This window comes from Microcaecilia unicolor, unplaced genomic scaffold, assembly GCF_901765095.1.
Source record: "Microcaecilia unicolor unplaced genomic scaffold, aMicUni1.1, whole genome shotgun sequence".
NCBI lineage: Eukaryota > Metazoa > Chordata > Amphibia > Gymnophiona > Siphonopidae > Microcaecilia > Microcaecilia unicolor.
Window position 1 is genome coordinate 28,406 of NW_021963323.1, and position 10,847 is coordinate 39,252.

Here is a 10,847-nt window from a genome sequence, read left to right on the forward strand (position 1 = left end):
AGTATCGGATCTCTGATGTGATTTCAGAGTTAAATGATCATTAAGGAATATCTCACAACCATCACACAAACATTTCTGAACTCTCATCTGGTTTGTCTGTTCTTCCACTGTTTGTGTGATATTACTGGTACAATGTTCACACGGAGCTGAGCTTCCTGTTGAAGGTTTTTGTTTATTTTGATTTTTTCCCTTTTCTCCCCAGTCAGAACAGGACGAAGTCCCTTCTTTCTCTCTTTCTGAGAACATCTTTTCCTCTTCAGGCTTCTCACTGAGCTTCCATTTATGTGCCTCTGCATTACTGTTCTTAGGGTCATGTTCTTCTAAATAAATTTAAAAAAGAGCATTGTATAGTACTGTAGGAGAACAGCAGTTTAACGAGTTCAATAAAAAATTTGTATAAATACCCCCTCCCTGTTGGGAATACATTTCCAAGCTAATCACTACCAGGGATGAATACAGAATATATGATTATATTCAAGTTGATATTTAAAAGCACCTTTTGGTCTTTGTACATGGATATTGTTTATCCCTATTGTCACAATTGTGGCCGTGACCCCTCCCGACTTACCTTATTTCTGGGGGTCAGCTTCTTAGCTGGCTTCTGTTTCTTCTGTCTGTCCTTTCTGAGCTAGCTCTGTCTCTCTTTGCTGCCTGCTTCCTGCAGCATGACTCTAATTGCTTCGCTATACTGCAGCTGTGTGGGTTAAGCCTCTCTGTGTTTCAGTATGCTGGCTGCCTGTGTCTGGAAGTTGTGACATCTTCAGGCAGGGCCTTGATAAGGAAGTGGTGTTCTTCCCTTCAGGGCCTTTGCAACATTTGCTATAGGTCCAGGCAGTGGCGTTCCTACGGGGGCTGACACCTGTTCCGGGGCAGATGGAGCATGAAAACGAAGTGCCGACAGGCGCGCGACACCCCCCCAGCGGCATGCACCCGGGCCGGACCGCCCCCGCCCTGAAGTGGGTGAAACGATCTGGGCCCCGTTGAATGAAAGTCAACAGTTGGACTGTGGGGTTTTCAAGCCAGCAATGAGAAAGCTAAGTTTATTTATGCTATGTTGCAGCTTGGAAAGATTTCATACTCTCAAATGTTTTGGAGTATTGGTTCTATTATGAACAGTCTGATTGCAAACTGGTGGGAAAATTTACTCCATGAAGAGATTAGATCACGGACACAAAAATCTATATAGATATCAGTGTCTTGGTGGTCAGACCTTGGTTTCTGAGGGTATTTCCCACTTGCTTGTTATTGTCACTCTACACAACCCTTTCAGATTGGTTTGGCTGTTTTTGGTTTTTGAATTATATGCCAATCCCTTTTGAAGACCATCCTGAAGAAACTCCAGAATAACCGGAATGTCCGCCCAAAAAGGCGATTCAGCATGTAAAGCACACCATGCCGAGAAAGCTTCCCACACTCGCGCGTACGCTGCTGAAGTAGACTGCTTCCGTGCCCCCAAAAGAGTGGCAATGACTGGTCCTGAAAATCCCTTCTTCCTCAGCAGCCGCCTCTCAATAGTCAAGGCCGTAAGACCAAAGTGGGAGGGATTTTCCATCTGAACTGGCCCTTGATGCAGCAGATCGGGAGTCACCGGAAGGCGCAATGGTGGCCCTGAGAGTGCTCGAACGAGATCTGCATACCACGGCCATCGGGGCCAGTCTGGGGCCACTAGAACGACCGGCCCCCCAATGCACCCTATGTGGCAAATAACTCTCCCTATAAGAGGCCACAGAGGAAAAACATACAGTAGATGTTGTTTCCGGCCATGGCTGGAGGAAACGCGTCCAATCCTGCGGATCCTGGCTGCCGTTTGTGGCTGAAGAACTGGGGAACTTTGGAATTGCAAGCCATGGCCATGAGATCCATTACTGGTCTTCCCCAACGTTGACAGATCAGCTGAAAAGTCGAGTCCGACACCGTCCATTCTGCTGCGTCCAAAAGACTCCGGCTGAGAAAATCCGCTTTGAACATTGTCTTGACCCGCAATGTGCACTGCTGACAGACTCTGAACATGCGCTTCCGCCCATACTAGAATACGAGATGCTTCCACTGCCAAGGGAAGACTGCGAGTGCCCCCCTACCGATTGATGTAGACCACCGTCATGGTGTTGTCCGAGAATACACGATCCGCCTGCCCCTGCAGAAGGTCCTGAAAACTCTGCAGCGCATTCACGACTGCTCGCAACTCCACACGATTTATCGGCCAAGTCGCTTCGAGAGGGGTGAAACGCTGCACAGGGGTCCACGATCCCTGGGCTACTCGATGAAGACAATGGGCTCCCCAGCCCGCAAGGCTGGCATCTGTAACGACTATCACCCAATTGGGAGCTGCCAGAGAAACACCCTTCTGCAAATTGGCTGACCGGAGCCACCACGCGAGACTGTCCCTGGCCCAGCTCGACCAAGGAAGGCGTCGTTGATAATCCAGCGATGTTGGCAACCATCTGCTCAAAAGGAAATTCTGAAGAGGCCTCATGTGAGCCCTTGCCCATGGAATGACCTACCAAGGTCGCCGGTCATGGAACCGAGGAGCTGAACTAGTCCCACACTCGGGGAGCGCAACAACTCAATAAGGTCCGTACCTGAGAAAAGCAATTTGATCCCTTCGCCCGTCGGGGAGAAACACCTTCCCCCGCTTTGAGTAAGTGGAACAGACGTTTCAGCCAACATGCTGTGGCGTTCTTCATGGTAGCTGAAATGTCAGTTCTTACTCAAACGCGGCAAGACCCAGATAACTACAATAATAAACCTTTCAACAATTTTTCAATCTGCTGAAATTGCAGAGTCATGGAATCGGAGGTAGGGTATTATTATGGATTAAGAACTGGTTGAAAGATAGGAAGCAGAGAGTAGGATTGCGTGGCCAGTATTCTCAGTGGAGGAGGGTAGTTAGTGGGGTCCCGCAGGGTCTGTGCTGGTCCGTTGCTTTTTAATGTATTTATAAATGACCTAGAGATGGGGATAACTAGTGAGGTAATTAAATTCGCCGATGACACAAAATTATTCAGGGTCGTCAAGTCGCAGGAGGAATGTGAACGATTACAGGAGGACCTTGCGAGACTGGGAGAATGGGCGTGCAGTGGCAAGATGAAGTTCAATGTTGACAAGTGCAAAGTGATGCATTGGGGTAAGAGGAACCCGAATTATAGCTACATCTTGCAAGGTTCCACGTTAGGAGTTACGGATCAAGAAAGGGATCTGGGTGTCGTCGTCGATGATACGCTGAAACCTTCTGCTCAGTGTGCTGCTGCGGCTAGGAAAGCGAATAGAATGTTGGGTGTTATTAGGAAGGGTATGGAGTCCAGGTGTGCGGATGTTATAATGCCGTTGTATCGCTCCATGGTGCGACCGCACCTGGAGTATTGTGTTCAGTACTGGTCTCCGTATCTCAAAAAAGATATAGTAGAATTGGAAAAGGTACAGCGAAGGGCGACGAAAATGATAGTGGGGATGGGACGACTTTCCTATGAAGAGAGGCTGAGAAGGCTAGGGCTTTTCAGCTTGGAGAAGAGATGGCTGAGGGGAGATATGATAGAAGTGTATAAAATAATGAGTGGAATGGATCGGGTGGATGTGAAGCGACTGTTCACGCTATCCAAAAATACTAGGACTAGAGGGCATGAGTTGAAGCTACAGTGTGGTAAATTTAAAACGAATCGGAGAAAATTTTTCTTCACCCAACGTGTAATTAGACTCTGGAATTCGTTGCCGGAGAACGTGGTACGGGCGGTAGCTTGACGGAGTTAAAAGGGGTTAGATAGATTCCTAAAGGACAGTCCATAGACCGCTATTAAATGGACTTGGAAAATTCCGCATTTTAGGTATAACTTGTCTGGAATGTTTTTACGTTGGGGAGCATGCCAGGTGCCCTTGACCTGGATTGGCCACTGTCGGTGACAGGATGCTGGGCTAGATGGACCTTTGGTCTTTCCCAGTATGGCACTACTTATGTACTTATGTACTTATGTACTTATGTTCTTTACTTGTTTTTGAACTGAAAACAATGACGACAACAATGGCAGAGATAACCATAAGCTACTAGCTTTGGCTCCGATAGCCCTCTACAGTATAAGATGAACCACTGACCCAGCAAAGTCTCAACCTCCCCTTCCCCTCCCAAACAGAGAATCATGATGGCCCCATCCAGTCTGCCTTTCTGAGAAACCACTAACTCCTCCCTTTTCCTAACAGATCCCACGTGCCTGTCCATGCTTTCTTAAATTGACAGTCTTCGTTGCCACGACCTCCACCAGTAGGCCGTTCCACGCCTCCACCACCCTTTCCATGAACGAAACTTTCGTAGATTCCTCCTAAGCCTATTTCTTTTAACTTCATTGTATGCCCCCTCATTCCAGAGTTTTCCTTTATTTGAAAAAAGCTCGCCGCCTCCTATATATCGACGACACTGTCACGGTTGTGCCCAGGTTCCTTGCTCTCAGTCACCTCGCCCCCCGGTGGTTAGACCTGGTGGCTGCTGTGAACTGATGGCTTGCCGTTTCCCATGTTCCAGAAGATATGCTGGTCCGGTCCGGATCTTCCAGCCTTCCAGATTGTTTGCGAGTTTTTTGGAACTAAGCAGTACCCGTACCTGGTGAACTCCCTTGTATGCTTGCCTGTATTAATCACCTGGAAGTTCTCTAGTTTGCCTTGCACAGCGGTCCTCAGAGGAGTTTCCTTTTGGGAGAGTTAGGTGTAGTGCTGCTGTGCTATTTCCTGATTGTGGCTTTGACCTTGCTTGTCTCCTGGTTTATTCTTCTATCTGCTGCATGCCAGGACCCGGCTTGTTTTCTGGTTTATTCTGCTGCTTGCTGCTGCCTGGAACCCGGTGTGTTTTCTAGAAGTGACCTGCTGTTTGCCGGCTGCTGTTTCCTGCAGTTCTGCTTTCCTGCCCTGTCCGGTAAGTCCTGCCGGCACCCTGCACCCCAGGGGCTCAACTCCTGAGGAACGGCGGTCAAGTGCAGGTGAAGTTTGGGCTGAATTCCTGTCCTGCTTGCTCCAGCTTGATTGTCCGGCTGCAGTCTCTGGCCTGGTAGTTTCAGACTGGGTTTGCTGTACATCTGTTCTGCCTTACTGTTTTTGGGTGATTCTCCTGCGCTGCGCCCTCTGAAGTGGCCCAGGGCCTCACTAACCCCGAGGTTCCACGAGAAATGTGACAGATTGTCAAGGCCATGAGCTCGGAGGGATCATCCATCGTGCAGGCGCTGTAGGAGCATGATAATGCCCTCCACACCCTGGGGGCACGTATGGACCCAACTAGAGAGACTTATGTCGGCATCCCTAAAGTTAGCAGCAGATTGCTTCAAGTTCAGGTCCAGCCCCAGCAAGAGCTCCGGCCACGCCAGGATCCGTCTGAAGTCACCACCTAGATATGACGGCAACTCCCAAAGACTGTAGAGGTTTTCTCAACCAGTGTGAAATAATTTTGAGCTCCAGTCTCAAGATTTCCCCACTGAGAGAACCCGGATTAGCTTATATTATGTCTCTATTGTCCAGTCAAGCATTAGCTTGGGCATCCCCTCTTTGGAGAGGGACAATCCGGTGCTTCATGATCTCCAGAGTTTCCCGGATCAATTTAAATGAGTTTTTGAAGAGCCTGGGAAGGTTACTTCCGCAACTTCTGCACTCTTGAGACTCAAGCAAGGAACACAGACCCTGGGTGACTATCCTGCTATCATCGAAAGAGAAAAACGCCTATATTGCGACCCAAATCGGGAGATAGGCCGTTCTTTCTCCCGTGGCGCCCAAATCGGTATAATCGAAAGCCAATTTTGGGCGTTCCAACTGCAATCAGTTGCGGGAAACGGGGTAAAGTTGACGGGGGGCATGTCGGAGGCGTGGTGAAGGCGGAACTGGGGCGTGGTTATCGGCCGAGGAGAGATGGGCGTCTTTAGCTGATAATTGAAAAAAAAAAAAAAGGCGTTTTTACTGCAATTTTGGGTCACTTTTTTTGGACCCTTTTTTTTCACGAACAAGTGCCCCAACTGCCCAGATGACCACTGGAGGGAATCGGGGATGACCTCCCCCAGTGGTCACTAACCCGCTCCCACCATAAAAACCTCACTTTAAAACTTTTTTCCAGCCTCTATGCCAGCCTCAAATGCCGTACCCACCTCCATGACAGCAGAATGCGTTCTATCCTGTGACAGCCTTTCCCTGGTTCTGATGTGGCTCTCGGGTGAGTGTGACACCTTTTCTGTTATGCGCACTGCAGAACCACATCAGCAATGTATTGTGGTGGGTGTAGGGTATTGGGTTCCGTAATTCCACTAGCTTGTGGCAAATGCTCACGATGTTGGTAGTTGGTAGGCTGTACTCCCATGGTGCTTTCCCCCCTGCTAACTGGGTCAGAGGGTGTCCAGTTTGTTTCCGGTAGTCCATGAGGTAGTGGCCATTTTTGTAAGCCAGTTTAGATCCCTTTCATGTGTTAGCCACGTTACAGAAATTAGTTCTTACCTTGAATGTGGCTGAAAGAGGGCATTGTACAGCATTCTGCCAGCTCTGACCTACTGCTAATCTCAGTACCAGCGAGACTCGTTGCCAGTGGGGCACAACCTCTGATCTGCAGTTAACTGTGAGTAAGCGTGCTTATTCCAATAAAGGACGTTTTCGGAGAGATTAGTCTTCAGGTGTCAACTGTGTGCCTAGGTTATATAGCAGCAACAAATCCTAGAGGCCTGCGTGTATGCAGGTCCCTGGAGCACTTTTAGTGGGTACCGCAGTGCACTTCAGCCAGGTGGAACCCAGGCCCAACCCCCCTACCTGTAACACTTGCGCTGGTACATGGGAGGCCTCCAAAACCCACTGTACCCACATGTAGGTGCCCCCTTCACCCCTAAGAGCTATCGTAGTGTTGTACATTTGTGGGTAGTGGGTTTTGGGGGAGGGGGGTTTGGGTGCTCAGCACCCGTGGTAAGGGAGCTATGCATGTGGGAGCGCTGTCTGAAGTCCACTGCACTGACCTCTAGGGTGCCCAGTTGGTGTCCTGGCATGTCAGGGGGGCGAGTGTACTACGAATCGTGGCCCCTCCCACGACCAAATGGCTCAGATTAGGATGTTTTTGAGCTGGGCGTTTTTAGTTTCCATTATTGCTAAAAAAAACAAAAAACGCCCAGCTCAAAAACATCCATTTTTTTTGAAAATACGGTCTGTCCCGCCTCTTCAAGTACCCGTTTTCGGACATAGACGCCCATGGAGATAGATGTTCGCGTTCGATTATGCCCCTCTATGCGATCAGGTTCCGCACTTTGGCTTCTGAATTAGCCTGGATCAATGAAAGTCTGATCGCGACCTTTTGGCAGGGATTGGCACCGCAAATTAAGGATGAGCTGGCAGGACGTGAATTTCCCACCAGGTTGGATGATCTAATCAAGCTTTGTAATATGATTGATATTTGATTCCAGGAGTGTGGCCGAGAACGGCATTCCTTAGAAAAGATAGGTATTAAGACACCTAGCCATCAAATTTTACCACAGACTCCTCGTCCGCAGGAGGTTCCCCCAACCACCAGTAGAACCCATGCAACTAGGTCATACTCCTCTCACGATTCAAGAGAAACAGAGGCGTCGGACCCTCAATCTTTGCCTGTATTGTGGTGATACGGGACACTACGCGGTCAACTGTCCACTGAAACCTGGATCCTTGGGGCCAGGTCTGACTGCAGGCACAGTAATAAGTCAATCTTCTAACCTTCTGCGTACCCAATTCTTAATGTCAGCAGTGCTCGACCTAGGTCACAGACAGGAGCATACTGAGGTCTTTCTGGACTCTGGGGCAGGTGGAAGCTTTATAGCCGAGTCTCTAGTCCATGGGCTTAACATTCCGACACAAGAATTACCTAAGACCATCCCGCTCTTTTCAGTGTATGGAAGCATTCAAGGATATGTAAACACTCAAACGGTTCCCATGAGCTTACGGATTGGCGATCACAGGGAGGACATCTCTCTATATGTCCTTCCCTCAGCAGTGCAGCCCATTGTATTGGGTCTTCCATGGCTACAGAGACACAATCTGGTCCTGGACTGGGGCAAGGGTGAGATATTGGACTGGGTCGAGTCTTGCAGAAAACGTTGTTTTAATCCCTGACACCGATAGTGTGGTCGGTGAACAGCCGGACCAAGACTCAGATGCGTGGACGGATATTAGTGACTCCCAGGACTCTAAGACTTCTACGAGGGGGCTGACCTGCGCATGTGCATTACCCCAGATCAGCCAGTGCCAAGCGGAATCCGGTAATATGCCCAGCCCCCAGAGTCCAGCCAACAGGAGTTCTAGGATGACTCCTTGGGGCCGGTGGTCCCACACCTTACGTAAAAAGCCGACCCCAGGCCCTAAGCTTCAGGACTATCCTGAGATCTGGAAATCTAAGAATCGGAAGTCTAGCTCACAGCAAACCATGGCCTGTAGCTCTACTCCAGCGCCGGGCACTCAACCCAGCTCCGTGAACAAAGCCCAGCCTCGCCCTCAACCGGCCATCTCACGACCTGCGCTTAATGATATGGACGTTGGTGACACGCCTAAACTTGTCAGCAGATTCCACCAAGAAGATCCAGAGAAATCCAGACCTCCCGAGAAGTCCAGGGAAGACTTAAGGGAGAGGTACTGTCACGGGAGTTTCCTTTGGTGAGAGTTAGTTGCAGTGCTGCTGTGCTATTTCCTGATTGTGGCTTTGACCCTGCTTGTCTCCTGATTTATTCTTCTGTCTGCTGCCTGCCCAGACCCGGCTTGTTTTGTTTTTTTTTCTGCTGCTTGCTGCCTGCCTGGAACCCTAGTGTGTTTTCTGGAAGTGACCTGCTGTTTGCCGGCTGCTGTTTCCTGTAGTTCTGCCTTCCTGCCCTGTCCGGTAAGTCCTGCTGGCCACCTGCACCCAGGGGCTCAATTCCTGAGGAATGGCGGTCAAATGCAGGTGAAGTTTGGGCTGAATTCCTGTCCTGCTTGCTCCAGCTTGAGTTGCCTCGACTGCATTCTCCGCCTGGTAGTTACAGTTCTGGGTTTGCTGGTACGTCTGTTCTGCCTTGTCTGTGTTTGGGTGATTCTCCTGCCGCTGCCGCCACTTGGCAGTGGCTCAAGGGCTCACTAACCCCGAGGTGCCACAAGAAACGTGACACACTGAGGTATTTAAACATCTCTATCATATCCCCTCTCTCCCACCTCTTCCAGCGTATACATGTTGAGGTTCATGAGCCTGTCTCTCTATGTTTTATGACGGACACCGCTTACCAATTTCGTAGCCGCCCTCTGGACAGACTCCATCCTGTTTATATCCTTCTGTAGGTGTGGTCTCCAGAATTGCATCCCTCTCCTTATGCACCCAAGCATCCTTCTGGCTTTGACTGTCACCTTTTCTACCTGTTTGGCTACCTTAAGGTCATCAGACACAATCACCCCCAAGTCCCGCCGAGTGACAAATTGTGAAAAACAAAGTATAGGATACCGTAAGAATGCCAGAGTCATAGTTATTGAAGGTTTTACAGACAGGAATCTAAACAATACTCCAATGAAAACAGAAGAATCTTAGAAACAGGCCCACCCCAGGTACTAATGTCATCTCGCCATCACTCATTATCAGTCACACCGGCATCCTGTAGTGAGACTCACCCACTGCCAGTCAGTAAGAATAATGGGAAACCCTTACCTAGAGACATCAGGATCTCATAGTTGTCCTTCATCACCTCCCTCCAAAGCTCCTTCTGCTCCTCATCTAAATACTCCCACTCCTCCTGGGAGAAAGAGACAAAGACGTCCTCAAATGTCACCCGCATCTGAAACACAAACCAGAAACACAGTCAGGGACACGGGAGGTGCTCAGAATGCATTAGATTTCAGCTCCTGCCTTTGTTTTTGGGGTTGTAACTGTGCAGATTTTTTTTTAAATTCAGCTTCAAAATTCGCCCTTTCCTCTCTGAATACACCACCCGAACTCTCGTCCATGCTCTCATTACCTCTCGCCTTGACTACTGCAACTTACTCCTCACTGGCCTTCCACTTAGCCATCTATCCCCCCTTCAATCTGTCCAGAACTCTGCGGCACGTCTCATATTCCGCCAAAACCAATTTACTCATATCACCCCTCTCCTCCGGTCACTTCACTGGCTTCCAATCAGATACCGCATTCAATTCAAGCTTCTCCTTCTTACCTACAAATGCATTCAGTCTGCTGCCCCTCACTATCTTTCTACCCTCATCTCCCCCTATGTTCCCGCCCGTAACCTCCGTTCACAGGACAAATCCCTCCTCTCAGTACCCTTCTCCAACACCGCCAACTCTAGGCTCCGCTCATTCTGCCTCGCCTCACCCTATGCTTGGAACAACCTTCCTGAGCCCCTACGCCAAGCCCCCTCCCTGCCCATCTTCAAGTCTTTGCTTAAAACCCACCTCTTCAATGCTGCATTTGGCACCTAACTCTTCCGTTCACTAAACCCAGACCGCCCCAATTTGACCGCCCCTATCGGACTGTCCCTTCACTTGTCTCTTAGATTGTAAGCTCCTTGAGCAGGGACCGTCCCTCTATGTTAAATTGTACAGCGCTGCGTAACCCTAGTAGCGCTCTAGAAATGTTAAGTAGTAGTAGTAGCTTTTTGTGTATAATTCCCCCCCCCCACCCGGCATTAACACCCAGCTCTTCTGTTCTCCAGGACTGACTCCGCCTAAGCCGTCTCCCAGCTCAGGCTTGATTATCCCATCCCCTCAGTAATCTCAGCACATATACTTCCACAGCTCTCTAAGAATACCCCCCAACCCACACCCTCCACTGTTCTCTGAACATCCTCAGCACTCACAGCATCATAGCCATCCCCCCCCCCCCCCCCCCCCCCCCCCCCCCACACACACACACTGCATATACACTCTCCCCA

At 49.6% G+C, this 10,847-nt stretch overlaps 1 long non-coding RNA gene across 1 annotated transcript; it reads right to left on the bottom strand.

Annotated features, from left to right (window-relative positions):
- Positions 1–252: 252 nt before the first annotated feature.
- LOC115459187 lies at positions 253–9,668 on the bottom strand. The gene is made up of 2 exons (XR_003940214.1): positions 9,629–9,668; positions 253–320 (listed from the first exon to the last, which is right to left on the bottom strand). It is a non-coding gene; the product is annotated as an uncharacterized LOC115459187 (long non-coding RNA).
- Between the last annotated feature and the right edge of the window lie 1,179 nt (positions 9,669–10,847).